The 15637-nt window shown below is 33.9% G+C and overlaps 1 long non-coding RNA gene across 1 annotated transcript; it reads right to left on the bottom strand.

Annotated features, from left to right (window-relative positions):
- Positions 1 to 6639: 6639 nt before the first annotated feature.
- On the bottom strand, positions 6640 to 9170 carry LOC109001137. Its single transcript, XR_001997838.2, has 3 exons — positions 8949 to 9170; positions 7779 to 7823; positions 6640 to 6705 (listed from the first exon to the last, which is right to left on the bottom strand). It is a non-coding gene; the product is annotated as an uncharacterized LOC109001137 (long non-coding RNA).
- Between the last annotated feature and the right edge of the window lie 6467 nt (positions 9171 to 15637).

Genomic DNA, 15637 nt, shown 5'->3' with positions numbered 1-15637 from the left:
GCACTTAGTCTTGATTTACCAATCAGTAATGGAAGGCTAGGATACTTATCTAGATTAGGAGAAGCTTGTAATCCTGCCAACTCCATTGTGTACTTTTTCGTTGTTGCCTAGGTGTTTCAAATGAAAAGCAAAGAAGTCTTTTCTCTGTTGAGTTGTTGTCTAGATGCAACTTCATAGACACTAAGAATCTGGTTTAACGTGGCCAATTCTTGTGTGTTACCTTGACAATATAGGAGACTATCATCTGCAAAAAAAAAAAAAAAAAAAACGGATGGTTCATTTTGATCCTGCCCCTAGCAATTGGTACTCCAATAATGATTCTTTATTGTTCTGCAGCATGTAGTTGAGAATTCAAAGCTTCAGCATATAGTATAAAAATGTAAGGTGACAAATGACAACCTTGCCTCAAACCCCTTTGTAGTTTAAAGCTTTGTTGAGGAATGTCATTCAACAAAACATAAAAAGAAAAGGTAGTGATACAATTCAAGATCAAATCAATCCATTTTGCCGCAAAACCCAACTTCGACATCACAGCTCATATAAAAGTCCATTCCATCCTATCATAGGCCTTATATCCAATTTCATAGCCATATACTCCTTGTTACCATTGAGCTGAGTATGCATAGTGTAAAGAGTTTCATAACTAGCCAATATGTTATTTATAATTAGTCTACCAGGGACAAAAGCACATTGGTTTGGTGAAATAAGTGAAGGCAAAATTAATTTCAATTTGTTAGTGATCATCTTTGTAATGATTTTGTATAAAACATTACATAGACTAATCGGTCTATATTCAGATACACACCTTGGATTTTTAGATTTTGGAACCAAAACCAAATATGTGAAGTTGATGGTTTCAATGTTAGCATTGGAGTTTAAGAACGATAGAACAACATAACAAACCTCACTGTCAAACACTGACCAATGATCTTGATAAAAGCAAGCCCCATATCTATCTAGACCAGGTGCTTTGTAGAGTCCCATTTGAAAAACAACAACTCTGACTTCTTCCTCAGTGAACTCTTGAACTATAGCTTCATTCATGTCTGCAGTTACCTTTGGAGTCAGATCTTTTTAAACAATCATCAATCTGAGAAGGTTGACTAGAGGTAAATAAAGACTGATAGAATTGTGTAAAAGCACTACCTATCCTAACAAAAGTAGTGTGCAGGACTCTATGTTCATCATCCACCTATATTATCTTATTTCTCTTCTGTCTTTGACTTGCACACAGATGGAAGAACTTTGAGTGTCTATCCCCATTTTGTAGCCAATGTACTTGCCCTCTGTTTCCATTTCAAGTGTAAGTTTTCTTGAATACTACTGGTATCTTGGAGTTGCTTATTACTTCAATTGATGATGTTGTCAGATTAGTCTAAATAGCCTCTAACTGTGAGTTTCTATTTCATTGCTTGATAAAAAACTGGAGGTTTACATCGAACCCATCTTTTTAAAGATTTCATACAGCAACCAAGTTTTGTTTAAAGAGTAGTAAGGCTATCAAAAGAGCAACCTGCGCAGCCAAGCATCTTTAACAACCTCTGCATAATCCTCATAAGAAGACCAACTAGCTTCATACTTACTTAATCTATAGGTAGAACCTGAAGAGCTATGTCTTTGTTCCACAGACATTAAGATAGAATAATGATCAGAGGTTTGAAGTCAGTACCTTGATATCCCCATCCCAAATTCATCACACCATTTAGTTGAGGCCACAACTCTATCAAGCTTTTCTCTAGTAAAAGAGTCATCTGTTCTATTATTGGACCAAGTAAATTTCCCTTGAGAGAATCCCAAGTCATGAAGCTGACAATCATACAAGACATAGTTGAACATAGTTATATGCTTATCACTCCTTCTAGCACCACCATCCTTCTCACTATGAAATAAGATTTTGTTGTAGTCACCAAGGCAAAGCAACATCTAAGATTTCAAAGAATGAAGATGGCGCAAAATATTATAACCTTCAACTGTCTTCTCAGTGATAGGATGTCCATAAAAGCAAGTGAGCATCCATGAAAATTTTGGGTTTATAAGTTCTGCACACTTTCAAAAAAAAAAAAAAATTATGGCTTATTATTAAAAATAATTTTTTTTATGTAAATTTCAAATTTGTTCTTTTCTCAATAAGAATGCAGGATACTTACATATTCTAAGGCTATACAAATTATTAAAAAAGAAAAAAGTCTACCAGAAATAATTATGAGAGTGAGAGGGAGAGGCAAAAATTTATATAGAAAAGAACTATACAATAATGAGTTTGGTACTATAACACAAATGCATTTTTCATTTCTTTTACATAATTTGATGGAGAGTTTTTTTTAAAAATTGTATAAATATTTTATTTTACACATGCACAAATTTAAATGCCTCGATAGAGATTCTTACATTTCTTTCTTTTAAGATCTAAATGAGAGAAAAAAAAGAGAGTATATAAACGATAAGATCTTTAAAACTTTGCCGTGTAAATATTTAGTAGTATCTAACATTAAATAAACATGATAAAATTTATTTATTTTTTCTCTTTTAAGTCTAAAATTTAGACTGAAAATTAAAAAAAAAATGTTGATTACAATAAAGATTTAACACATCTGGAGGTTTGGATTGAACATGAAGCTGGCATGATTTGCAAATCATGTGATGCATTAATTTGTAGATCTCCTACTTTTGTGTTATGCATTAGTAATCTACTTGATTAATTAATTAATTAATTATCTAACCAGCCTTCAATATTTTAAAGCAGATATCCATCTGACTTGAGGTAATTTGTCATAAGATGTTTATGTTTTTTTCTTAAAGGAGCAGCCAGCTCCTTTTTTTTTTTTTTTTTGGTTCTTTTCTTCTCATTGGGGATGGAGGTGATTAGCTAATTAATCACCCTCTTAATTCAAGATCGTGGCCAATAATTTGAATTTGACACGTCCATTTTTAGTGCATAAAACTAAGCATTCATTGCCATCCATACAACCTGTTGGATTACATCTCGAAAAGATTCCCACCAAATGGATATGTCATCCATATGCCAAGCATGGTCTAGCTATTCTGTGAGCAGCTTCGTTCTCCATGCGTCCAACATGCTAGATTTTGTAGTTTCTAAATCTCTGCATTAGCTATTTTGTTGTAATGAATCATCTTCTGCTTGCGGCTGTGTCACCATGAGCAGGGAATCGCTTTCCATAATGAGATCTATAATGAATGCAAAGTTGTAAACCTCGAAACATTGCATGTAACTCAATTTTTGTTGGATCATTGACTTCAATTTAATTCTTTCTCCCAGCCATAATAACCTCCCCATTATATATCATCTCTCAAGATAATGCCCACCCGTGGTCTATGTTGATCTTGAAACATGGCCCCATCTACATTGAGCTTCGATACTCCTTGTGGTGGCCTTCCCAACAGCAAAGCGATCGATCCTTCTTTCTTCATCTGGATTTCAATTCCTTATGAATCTTTAACAGAGACAAAGCATGTTCCACTACCTAGTTTGGTGTTAGTGACTTGCACTCATTTACCATTTGATTCCTTCTATACCAAAAGCACAATGCCATTGTCAGAAAGTTTTTGAGCTCTTCCTTTCAACCATCTTCTCTATTTGAGTAACTATCTCAATAAATTCTTTATTACTTCTAGTGACATGTAGGGAGGGTAAGTCATTTCTCCAACTTTCTTTTAGAAAAGAGGGAGGTTAGAGGCAGGTGCGGTGCTTAGAGGTGATTTACACCTCCAATAGACTTGTAACACGTAAGATTTCTAACACGTGAAAAATAAAAGTGATTGTAGGGAACCATATCACTTAATCTCCTCCCATCTTTCTTTCTCTTCCTCAAGTCTGAGTTTCGCCTCTCTCACTCTCCTCAAGTCAACGGTGTGATTTTCATCCCTCTCTTTCTCTTGTATCTTGTTAAATGTTCAGACCTACATATACTAATTAACTAGAAACATTGCCAACATTCATAGAAAAAAAATACAAAGTACCATCAAACTCACATTCAGTATTTTGCTAAAATCAACATTTCCAGGCACCCCCGGCATGCTACCAGGGAAACCTCCAGGCATCCCTCCTAAGAAGCCTCCGGACATCCCCCTTGAAAAGCTTGGCATACCTTCAGGTTTCTTACTGGAAGATGACTATTCTTGCTTCTCGCCTTCTCGTATGCAGCCTTGAACAAAATGTGCAAGAAAGTTCTTAGTCTTATAGCAAAATGATAGTGGATAATTTTGGTAGGAGCCACCCAAAACAGGTTACTTGGGTTTCAGCACACCGATGACTTCTTTCCCACTCAATCTTTCTTTCCTCTCTTTCCTTGTGCAACCTTCATACTTTTGATGATGTTCCTCAATCCTATGCACATTTGGTCCCACCTCAAAAATTTCAAGGAAAGGGAGAGAGAGAGAGGGGGGGACAAAAATTTCTTCAATTGGCTTGAGGAGAGAGATATAGAGGGCAATATGGGAGGTGTATGGGAGGGACTTACCTACAGTAATTCTTCTTTTTTTCCCTTGGTGGAAAGCATATGTGTCGCAATATTATTGGATGGTGTAAATTTTCACTTAACACCACATCCGATTTGAAGTTTTTCCCTTTAGGAAAGGGCAGAAAAAGAGAGCATGTGTTGGATCCTCAATTTCCCCACTGCAGAATTGGCAACCCTCATTCGTAAAAAATCTTTCTTTTCTTCAGATTGTGTTTTATTGGCAGGCCACCTTTACATGCACTTCAGGCAAATACTTTAGTTTTGTTAGGAATCTGCAACTTCCATAGTTCCTTCCACACCCTTTGCTATCTTCTTGCATTTGAACACTTCATTTCCTAGTTTTCCTTTCCCATCTCTTTGAATAATCTGTAGATACTTTTCACACTATATTTACCATCCTTCTATGGTTTCCATATCAATTTATCTTCATTATCCCCGTGCTCAGACCAATCTTTAGAACTTCTACTGTAGCTTGTGGTGGGAAAAACCTTCTAACTTTTTTCAAGTCCCGCCACTTGGTATTATGATCTATAAGGTGATCAACAATTTCATCTTTGCTAAGATTCTCTGCATCAATCAAATTGTAAGTCAATTGCTTGATTCCTGGAATCCAATACTCAATCTATAGGTTTCTCATTTCCAACCCTCCAAATGTAGCCTTGTTTTAGCCTTTTCTTTGCCTCCCAAATGCCTCTCAATGCATAAAAGGGTGTTGCCACAGTTTGGAATCTAGGAAATGATCATGAGGGAAGTATCTGGCTTTTTTGTAAACTTTGTGTAAGAGTGTTGACTCATCTTGCATTATCCTCCAACCTTGTTTTGCCAAAAGAACCATATTGAAGACTTTAAGATCTTTGAAGCTCATTCATCCTTCTGATTTTGAAGCACACATTTTCTCCCAACTAATCCAATAGATCTTTTTCCTTTGTCCCCACCAAAATCTAGTCATTAGCTTTTCTACTTTAGTGCAAAGGGTTCTTGGCAACTTGAAGCAGCTCATTGAGTAGGTAGGTATGGACATTGCGACTGCCTTGATGAGTATCTGATTTCCTCCTTGCGTGAACATTATGTCCTTTCAATTATGTAGTTTCTGCCAGATTTGATGTTTGATGTCAGAAAATGGCTCATCTTTTGCTTGTTCTTCCACTTGAGGCAGGCCAAAATAATTCTAATATTGTTGAGGTCTTTGAACTCCCCAAAAAGATAGAAGTTCTTCCTGCTGCACATCAATTACATTCTTGCTAAACACCATGGATGTGTTCTCTTGATTAACTCTTTGAACTGAGGCACTTTCATATTTCTCTAGTAGTTGTAGTACCTTAACATTTTCTTGCATTGTAGCCTTACAAAATAGCATACTATCATCTACAAACAACACACAGTCATCTGCAATTCACGATAGTTTTGGATTCATATCTCTATGTGTATTAGAGAAATGCTTGGTATATACAAACAATAGTTTACAAAAAAAAGGTTTGCACGCTGATGGTTTAATGTAATATTTGAGATTTAAATTTTTATTGTAAAATGGGTTTGATGTAGTGCATTAATGATTGATTTTGAGGCTCTTCTTCTGGGTTTTTTTTTTTTTTTTTGCATCTAATGCATTAATCATCCCTCTTGGAATTTGTTCTGTTTGTCTCTTTGCAATTGATCAATTTGCTTAAGGTGTTCATTGCCACACCATCGATCGCCCTGATCTTTCTTAGTCACACCCAGATATATTCATCATTACCTTTGCTTTGGTTGGCTTCCTCTGACATAACTCGACTCAAAGTGTCACAACCCTGCCCCGAGAAGGGCGGGATCGTAGCGTACATACTTGTCCTTTTTCTTTTTCCTTATTTTCTTTTCTACTAATACACAATCAACATGAATATGATACACGTGTACTCTAAGTTTCTAATTTAATAAAAGGAAACACCTGATAGGCATTCTATTCAAATATTCACCCATAAGAAACTTTCAGAGTCCGTCTCAACATAAAACGTCTATACATAAACATAACCCATCATCCATATAAGGTCAAATAGAATGTTCGATCATAAACATAACTCATCATCCATAAACATAACTGTTCTAGTTAGGAAAGGACTCCATCCCTACCATACATACAACATCCATAAGCATAACCCATCATCCATGCAAAGTCGAACCAATAGGGAAGACACTAAGCGTCCGTCTCTCTCTATAGTAATGCCTTGCTCCCCAGCCCCTTCGTCATTACCTGGACGTTTAAAACATTTAAAACAAAAGTGAGTCGAATACTCAGCAAGTAGTACACCATACTGTTAACTTATTAATCACATAATCTTTTCTTTTGAAAACATGCATACATAAACATGTGCTAATCGTGACAACCCTCATTTGTAAATAGTTTAAGCAATGAGCCATTCATGCATAGACATTTTAAAAAATAACTATGCTTTCATGTATAACATTTTAAGAAATAACCATGCTTTCATGTTTCACTTTCTTTTGGCCAGTACATAATATTATGTCCCGTGTATTAAGGTTAGCAGTATTCATTTGGACCTAGATTTCGCCCGTGGCTATAGATTGGGAATCCCTTTCAGTCAGGGGGCAGCACTGAGTGCACTACCAGTACTATTTATCTGACATTGCAATATGCCCATTCCCTTGGTTCCCTTTTCATTCATATGGCCATTACGTATTTTCATACATTAAAACATTAATTCATTCAGTCATTTCTTTCTTTCATTCATGTCTTTCTTTTAAGTCCTTTTCATTTAACAATTCATTCATGGAAGAACATCATTTAAACGCATGAGCTTAAACATCATCTTTCATGGCATCCATAAAATATAAGTTCGTAGGGACATTTTAAAATACTTTTTTCTCGTCATTTAAAGCATCAATTTATAGGGGCATTTTAAAACATTTTATTCGCGTCATTTAAAGCATCGCTTAAAACATAATGCATGAGACATTCATTTCCTTTCCTTTGCAATCAAAACATTTTCATCATCTTTTTTTATCCGATGCACATGCATTTTTATGAACAAGATACATTTCCATGCTATACCTCATATAGGAATAATCAATAAGTTTATTGTGAGAGCATGTATGAAAATCTCATGATTTAGAACCTACGTGCATGTATTACCTTATACATATACACACACTTATAATCGATAGGGTGCTTAACAGAGGCTATCAAGAAAGGGCTTGTACATAATATATATATTTACTCTTTCTTTATAAGAACATTTGAAAAGAGAGAGAGACATTCTTTCATAAAGAGAACTTGGTGTAAGAAGCATGATCATAGTTACTTACCTGCGGGCTTTTCTAATGGATTACTTTGAACTTGAGAGTAAACCCCTATTCAATGGAATGAAATAGACACATTAACATCCATCTTACTTTAAGCCTTACTAACCGACACTCTTACACGCTCACTTTAATTCCAATTTGGAATTAAAGTGTTTTTCTTAACCCATTTAGCTATCCACCATACATGACACTAGGCCAAAATATTAAAATGCTCATTCCAAACATTTTAAAGAAACTCTTGAAAATAAATAACATGCTTGCTATCCTTTTAAAGACCATTGTTTTCTACATGAAGGATAGATGGAAATCATAGGTTAGAAATGCATAGATGGTAGAAATTTATTTAAAAATGGAAAGGAACCAAGAATTGCTACAAGTCTAAAACTTTGTAATATCATATGCAAGGTAAATCCAACAAAAGGGTCAATGCTCGCAAGAGCTTTGATTTTGTCACTTGTTTTCCAATGGTTTTTCATACTAAAATTTATCTTTGGTTGAACAAAAGGTGTGACTGAACAAAGGGAATGAAATGGGCTAGTTTAAGCCCCAAGACAGAATGCATAGCAAACAAATTCTGCAACACTTGGACAGCTAATAGCCTTAGTACATCCATGCTTTTAAACATCCCTTACTTGAGCAAAATCTCAACTACATAATTAAACAATACAAAAGTTGTAGAAAACTTAAGAAAAACATCACATTTTTCTAAAAACATAGCATAAATAATGGATACAACACTCGGCAACTCAGAATTTCCAAAGCAAGCTTACTAGCTTAATTAAAATTCTTAGTGGCTTACTTAAGCCTTAAACCTTGAGGAAAGTATGTCTAAAATTTATAAACATTAACTCCATTAATTTAACATATAAGGACAAGACTTAACATAATTAAAACATGGCTTAAACTTGATAAAATGCAAGGAAGGACTACAACAAAGTGCCTTGCATAACACACGGCTGGAAACAAAAACAGATCATAACACATAAGAGCTATCATTGCTCTACTCTGTTACCACCCAATTAGAACAAATATTAGAGGAAACAAAAGATAAATCAGTCTAGAACTCTCATAGAACAATCGGCCAACATAGAAAATTTGAAAACACCAAATACATGGCACAAGTTTTCTTAGCACAGTTTCAATCCTCAAGAAATCTTGAGGATAGAGCATTACCTAACTTGGCTTTCCTTTCAAGACATGGAAACAAGCAACAAACAAGAAATTGAGAGGAAATATGGAGATTCACGGCTATGAAAATTGTCCTCCCTGAAGAAGTTTTGGTTGGATCTTAAGCTTGGGAAATGGAAGAAATTGGCTTGAAAAAAGAAGAGGAAATCGTTCAGGCTAGAGGAAACTGAGAGGGTCTTTCATGTGAATGAAGGGTCTCACTTAGGGCTTGAGAAATTTTCTCTCTTAGCTTGCTTTAGAACCGACGGGTGCAAGGGAAGGAAAAGGAATTCAATAGCTTGCTTAGGAAGCCTACGGGTTCAAGGGAGAAAAATGTCACTTGGTTTAGTCAAAACCTATCCCATAAGCTGGGGAGATGGACGGTGGAAATTGAGTGTGGGGAGATATTTTCCTCACCCACCCATCCTATGGTGGAGAGAGCTTGGGCCATTTCTTAAATAAATGAAAATTAGAGGGCTTGAGAGAAAATATTGTAAGGTCTTAAAATAATACCATTGCTTTATTTTAATAAATCATATTTTAAAATAAAGAATACTCATTTTAAAATAAAATAATTAAAAATAATAAAAATCTTTACATCAAAATATTTAACTTAAAGAATTAATAAAATGACATAAAGACCTACGTAGTAGGACTCGAGTATTACACATTGTGCTCGCCTTCTATCCATAATGGCTTATGTCATCAGTTTCGTGTAAACAAGATGACAGAAAATTCAAGTAAAATAAGAAATCAATCACACAATACAAAGATTTATGTAGTTCGGCAACATGCCTACATCTACAGAGCTGCATAGGATCTTATTATCTTGACGAATGACAAAATATACTTTGAGGCGAAAATGCACTATTCCAGACGGCCATACTATTCATCATAAACATATATATAGGGTTGTATGATGGAAACTCTAATTTCACAATCACTGGATTATTCACTAGAGCAAATTGTCAAGTAAGCTCCGAGCAAACTCCCTGTCCGATGTTTGCTCGAGCGAGTGTTGAGCAACCACTTTGCCCAAACTTCGCTCGAGCGAACATGGAATGAACTTTTTATTTGAAAATTCTTAAGTCACAAACCAGACCCCATGAGGCTTGACCATGTTCGCTTCAATTTAGGCCTATCGGCCCAAGCCTACACTCTAGCACAAGTCTTATTGAAAATCTACCAAAAAATCGTAACAAATCATTGTCGGGTCGTCAAATCATGCCACCACAAGAATAAACCAGGTTTTACAAACCGAACAACCAATGGCCTAACCCAATTTCTAACAATTACTAAACCATTTCATTGAAATGTTAAAGGTAACATGTAATGTGCTTTATGAGCATAATCCTAGCTTGCCGAGTGTATACTTTATTCTTGCATGTTTACGTTTTGGAACTAAGTTGTCACGTACACTAGTTTGTTACATTGTCAAGTCAATGAGCATTAATTCATATAGGAGAAGAACATAAGCATGGAAGATAAGAGATCACAATACTCTATTATACGATTTATCCATTTGTGAGCTAATGACATGCTTGATGTTCATGATTAATTAATTAGATTACACTATAAAAGAAAATCGTGAGGATTTCTCTAATGAAGAAAATCTAAATAGTGAGGAAATAACTCTGATCACAAGGAAATTAAAAAAGTTCATGTTTAAAAAAAGACTAGTGGAAAGCAAAAACAAGGTAATGAATTTTTTGCTAAGAAGAATGAGTCTGAAAATTGGAATATAGATAAATTTGAGAAAAATGACAAAGTGAAGTGTTATGAATGTTCTGGTTATGATTATATAAGAATTGAATGTCCAAATTTCAAGAAAAGTAAAAGAAAAGCATTGAAAGTCACACTTAGTAACAGTTCAGAATCTGAAAGTTCAATCTCATCAAGAACTAAGTGTACAAGAAGCATATAATGATTTATGTGAAGAAGTAATCAAGCTAAAAAAAACTCAACAAGAAGCTCTACAATAAACAAACTACTCTTGTGAATGAGAAAAAAATCTTTCTGAGGCACTAAGAATTTCAGATATTGAAGTATCAAGATTAAATAATCAAAAGGCTGTACTAGAAAGAGAATTGGAAAATTTTCAGGAGTGCAAACACAAAATTGATACTTTAGAAGAAATGTTGAGCTTTCAGAAGCCGAGTAATGATAGAACTGGCCTAGGGTATACGACTTCCAAAGGCAAAGAAAAACAAGCCTCATCATCCGCTGTCACTTCATCTAAAGGTATTGTTTTTGTTAACGGAAGAAAAGATATGAATGATGTACCTAAGTCAGTTTATTCAAAAAATCTACATGGAAAATCAACCACAAAAATGCTGAAAAAAGGTAAGTATGAATGTAAATTTCTTCCTACTTGTCATAATTGTGGAGTTGTTGACCATATAAGAGCACTCTCATTGGATTAGCTAAAAACTAAATCCAATGAGAATTTAACTATTGAACCATAAAATATATCATATTGAAATATAGCTACAGTAACTTCTAAAGTTATTTTCAAATTTGAAAGACATTGTTTATTCATCCAATTGATTTTATATCATTTGTTTCTCTCTCCCGATGTCTCCATTAATGTCTTTCTAGTTTCTATTTTTAATCCATAATTTAATTAGAATATGATTACTAATTAATATATAATATTATGAATAGTAAAATATAATAAAATAAAATAATTTCATTATTAAAAAAATTAAAATTTTTTTGAAATTGATATATTAATTTGAGTTAGTGATATATTAATTTAATAACAATATGATTATTAATTAATATATAATAGGTAGAATAGTAAAATATGATAAAATAAAATAAATTAATAATTAAAAAAATTAAATATTTTTGAAATTATTAGTTATTCATTAATATATACAATAAATAAATATATAATCTAATGTGGAGATTTGATGTAAATAATTAAAATCAAATTCATCTTATATTATTTTGTTATTATATAATGAAAAAATAGATATTCTAATGTAGAGATTTATGTGAATGAAATAGCTAAAAGTCAAATTTCTCTTACATTCATAAAAAAATGTCATTTAACTTTAGCTAATCCAATAAGAGTGCTCTAAGTTCAGATTGCTTTAACTTGTACAAAGTGCAGAAAAGTGAAGGTGAAAGAAAGTCAAAAATGAAAGGAAAACGTCTAGAGAATCAAGTTGATAATACGAGTCAACAAATCAACTTCATAAATCTCAAACTTGATGAACTAGCATAATTTTGTCTCCAAAATAAAGAAAAGATCATACAAAGCGGTAAAAATGAAAACAATAAGGCAAAACTCAAGGCGAAGTGGGTGATTAAAGATGTTGTGTGCCTTTTTGGTCACACAGCACTTCGATCAATGGAGAATTGCCCAGGTACATGGACAACACTTGCTCAAGACACATGTTTGGAGATAAAGCACTATTCAAGAAGGTTAAACCAACCTATGAAGGCACCGTAACTTTTGAAGATGGTAGCAAGGCTATAGTAGAAGGGAAATAGAGTATTTAAATACCTGGATTACCTATTCCACATAATATTTTATTTGTTAATGGTCTTAAAGCTAATTTACTCAGCATTAATCAGTTTTGTGATGATAATCTTTCTGTACAGTTTTTAAAAGATGAATGCAATATTTATAACCAAGCTGGAGAGTGGATCTTAAAGAACACTAGAACTTCAGATAATTGCTATGGAGTTTCCCCAACATCAAGGTTGAGCTGTCACAGTCTTACTTGATGAAGCTGAGTTGTGGTATTAACGTCTTGGGCATATTAATTTGAAAGATCTATTAAAAATTTCAGAAAGAGAAGTTGTATTAGGGCTGCCCAATGCTATTAAAGCCAATAAAATAGTGTGTTGAACATGTTAAGAGGGAAAGCAAACTAGAGCTCAACACAAGAAAACTTCTCATATTCTTACCTCTCTGCCACTTGAGCTATTGCATATTGACTTGATGAGTCCAACACAAACCGAAAGTCTTGGTGGAAAGTAGTATATCATGGTGATTGTGGATGATTTTTCAAGATATACATGGACCATCCTCTTGAGGGAAAAATCTGAAGTTTTTAACCTTGCTAAGAAGCTATTCAAGAAATTACAAATAGAAAAGGAAGTTTTTATCTTTAAAATATGTAGTGATCATGGTAGAGAATTTGAGAATACTAATTTCATTTCTTTTTGTGATGACCAGGGTATACATTAGGAGTTTTCTGCACCTATCACTCCTCAACAAAATGAAGTGGTAGCAAAGAAAGATAGAGCGATTTAAGAAATGGCCCGAACTATGTTGAGCAACAAAAGATGGCAGTATATTTTTGGGGAGAGGCTGCAAACACAATAAGTCACATTCTGAATTAAGTGGTCCTAAGACCCGGCACCAAACATACGCCTTATGACTTGTGAAAAAATAAAAAAACTCACGATAAAGTATTTTAGAGTCTTTGGCAGCAAATGTTACATCTTGAGAGATCGAGAAAACACCCAAAAATTTGAAAGCAAGAGTGATGAAGGAGTGTTTATTGGTTAATTTTCAAATAACAAGGCCTATAGATCAGTTTACAATCTACGTACAAAATCTGTTATGGAATCGGTTAATGTGGCTGTGGATGGCATATTGTTTGAGACTACCATAAGGGAACTTGAAAATATGAAGAAGTTGGTGCAAGCTATTGAAGAGGACTCACAAGTGCAAAATGAAGAAGATCACATAGAGAAAATACCTCAAAACTACCGCCTTCGCAAGGCAAATAACCCTCTTCAAGGGTTATTCAAAATCATCCAAGGGAGAATATTCTTGGTGAGCTAGATGAAGGCGTGAATCTTAGAAAAATAGTACTAAATCAAGTTTCTTTTGTATGTTATTTGTCACAGGTTGAACTCAAGAAAGTTGAGAAAGTATTAAATGATGAAAGTTGGGTTAACACCATGCATGAAGAACTCCATCAATTCACTAGAAATGATATATGGGAGTTAGTTCCTACACCAAAACATTACAACATTACTGGGACTAAGTGGATCTTTAAAAATTAGTCCGATGAGCATGGCACCATTGTGAGAAATAAATTAAGACTGGTTGCACAAGGGTACACACAAGTGGAGGTGATTGACTTTGATGAAACATTTGCCCTTGTGGCTCGGTTGGAATCTATCTATATTCTGCTTGCTCTTGCTTGTCATCTAGACTTCAAACTGTATCAAATAGATGTCAAGACTCAAGAGTGCAATCTTAAATAGAGTATTACAAGAAGATGTATACGTTGAACAACCTAAAGGTTTTCTTAATCACCTCTATCCTGATATGTGTATAGGTTAAAAAAAAACTTTCTATGGACTACAACAAACACCTCGTGCATGGTATGAAAAATTGACAACATATTTACTTGATTATGGTTTCACTAGAGGACAAGCCGATAGGACTCATTTCATAAAAAGATCAGGTAAGCATCTTTTATTTGCTCAAATCTATGTTGATGATATTGTTTTTGGAATAACACTTTGAGTCTCTTGCATATGATTTTGCAAATGAAATGAAGTCTGGATTTGAGATGAGCATGATTGGTGAATTAAACTTTTTCCTGGGTATTCAAGTAAAACAAAGTAAAGAATGAATTTTTTATCTCATAATCGAAGTATGCTAGAGATCTTGTTAAAAAGTTTGGAATGGAAGGAAAAAGAAATGATCGCACTCCCATGAGCACATCAGTAACAATCAGCACATATTCTACAAGTAAAAATATTGATCCTACTCTTTACAGAAGCATGATAGAAAGTCTATTATATATCACAGGAAATAGACCTGATATCCGTTTTAGTGTTGGTGTGTGTGCTAGATTTCAAGCTAATCCTAAAGAATCTCATCTTACAGCAATAAAAAGAATCATAAAATATCTAAATATCACTGTTGATTATGGGATATGGTATTCTAAAGATACTAACCTAATACTAGTTGGTTATTAAGATGTTGATTAGGCTGAAAATGCTGATGATAAGAAAAGTACTATTGGTAGATGTTTTTATGTAGGTGGGAATCTTGTAGCTTAGATGAGCAAAAAGCAAAACTCGATTTCCTTATCTACTGCTGAAGTTGAATATATAGTTGCAGGGAGTTGCTATACACAACTACTATGGATGAAAAAGATGCTTGAAGACTATGATTTTTCTCAAGATACTATGACTATTTATTGTGATAATTTGATTTCTATTAGTATTTCAAAAAATCATGCTCAACACTCTAGAACCAAGCACATTGGCATTAGACATCATTTTATTTGAGACCTAGTCGAGTCTAAGATAGTATCTTTGGAACATGTAGCTACTGAACATCAATTGGCTAACTTGTTTATTAAACCTTTAGATGGTCTAAGGTTTGAGTTTGTAAGGAAAGTCATTGGTATGTGTGATATCAAGTGAGAGGCATTTCATTTTATTAGTCTAAGACATGCATTCTATTTTTCTGCTTTTAATTTATATTTCTACTTTCTATGTTTTTATAAAAAGAAATAAATAGATTTGCTTGTGAGAAGTTCTAAGTTACTTTTCGGCAGTGCATGGTTGATATGTCAAAGTTTTGAGCTCATGTGTTCTCATAAAATAAATTCTTGAACTTATGCATCTCTTTACTTTGTGCCTTTTACTTTGTGCATACTACGCCTATCGGTCATCTTGATAAAATTCATTTACAAGCATTGTAAGGA

Source organism: Juglans regia, chromosome 6, assembly GCF_001411555.2.
Source record: "Juglans regia cultivar Chandler chromosome 6, Walnut 2.0, whole genome shotgun sequence".
In the NCBI taxonomy this organism is placed as follows: domain Eukaryota; kingdom Viridiplantae; phylum Streptophyta; class Magnoliopsida; order Fagales; family Juglandaceae; genus Juglans; species Juglans regia.
The sequence above is the reverse complement of the archived record's forward strand: the minus strand, read 5'-3'. Positions and strand labels throughout refer to the sequence as shown.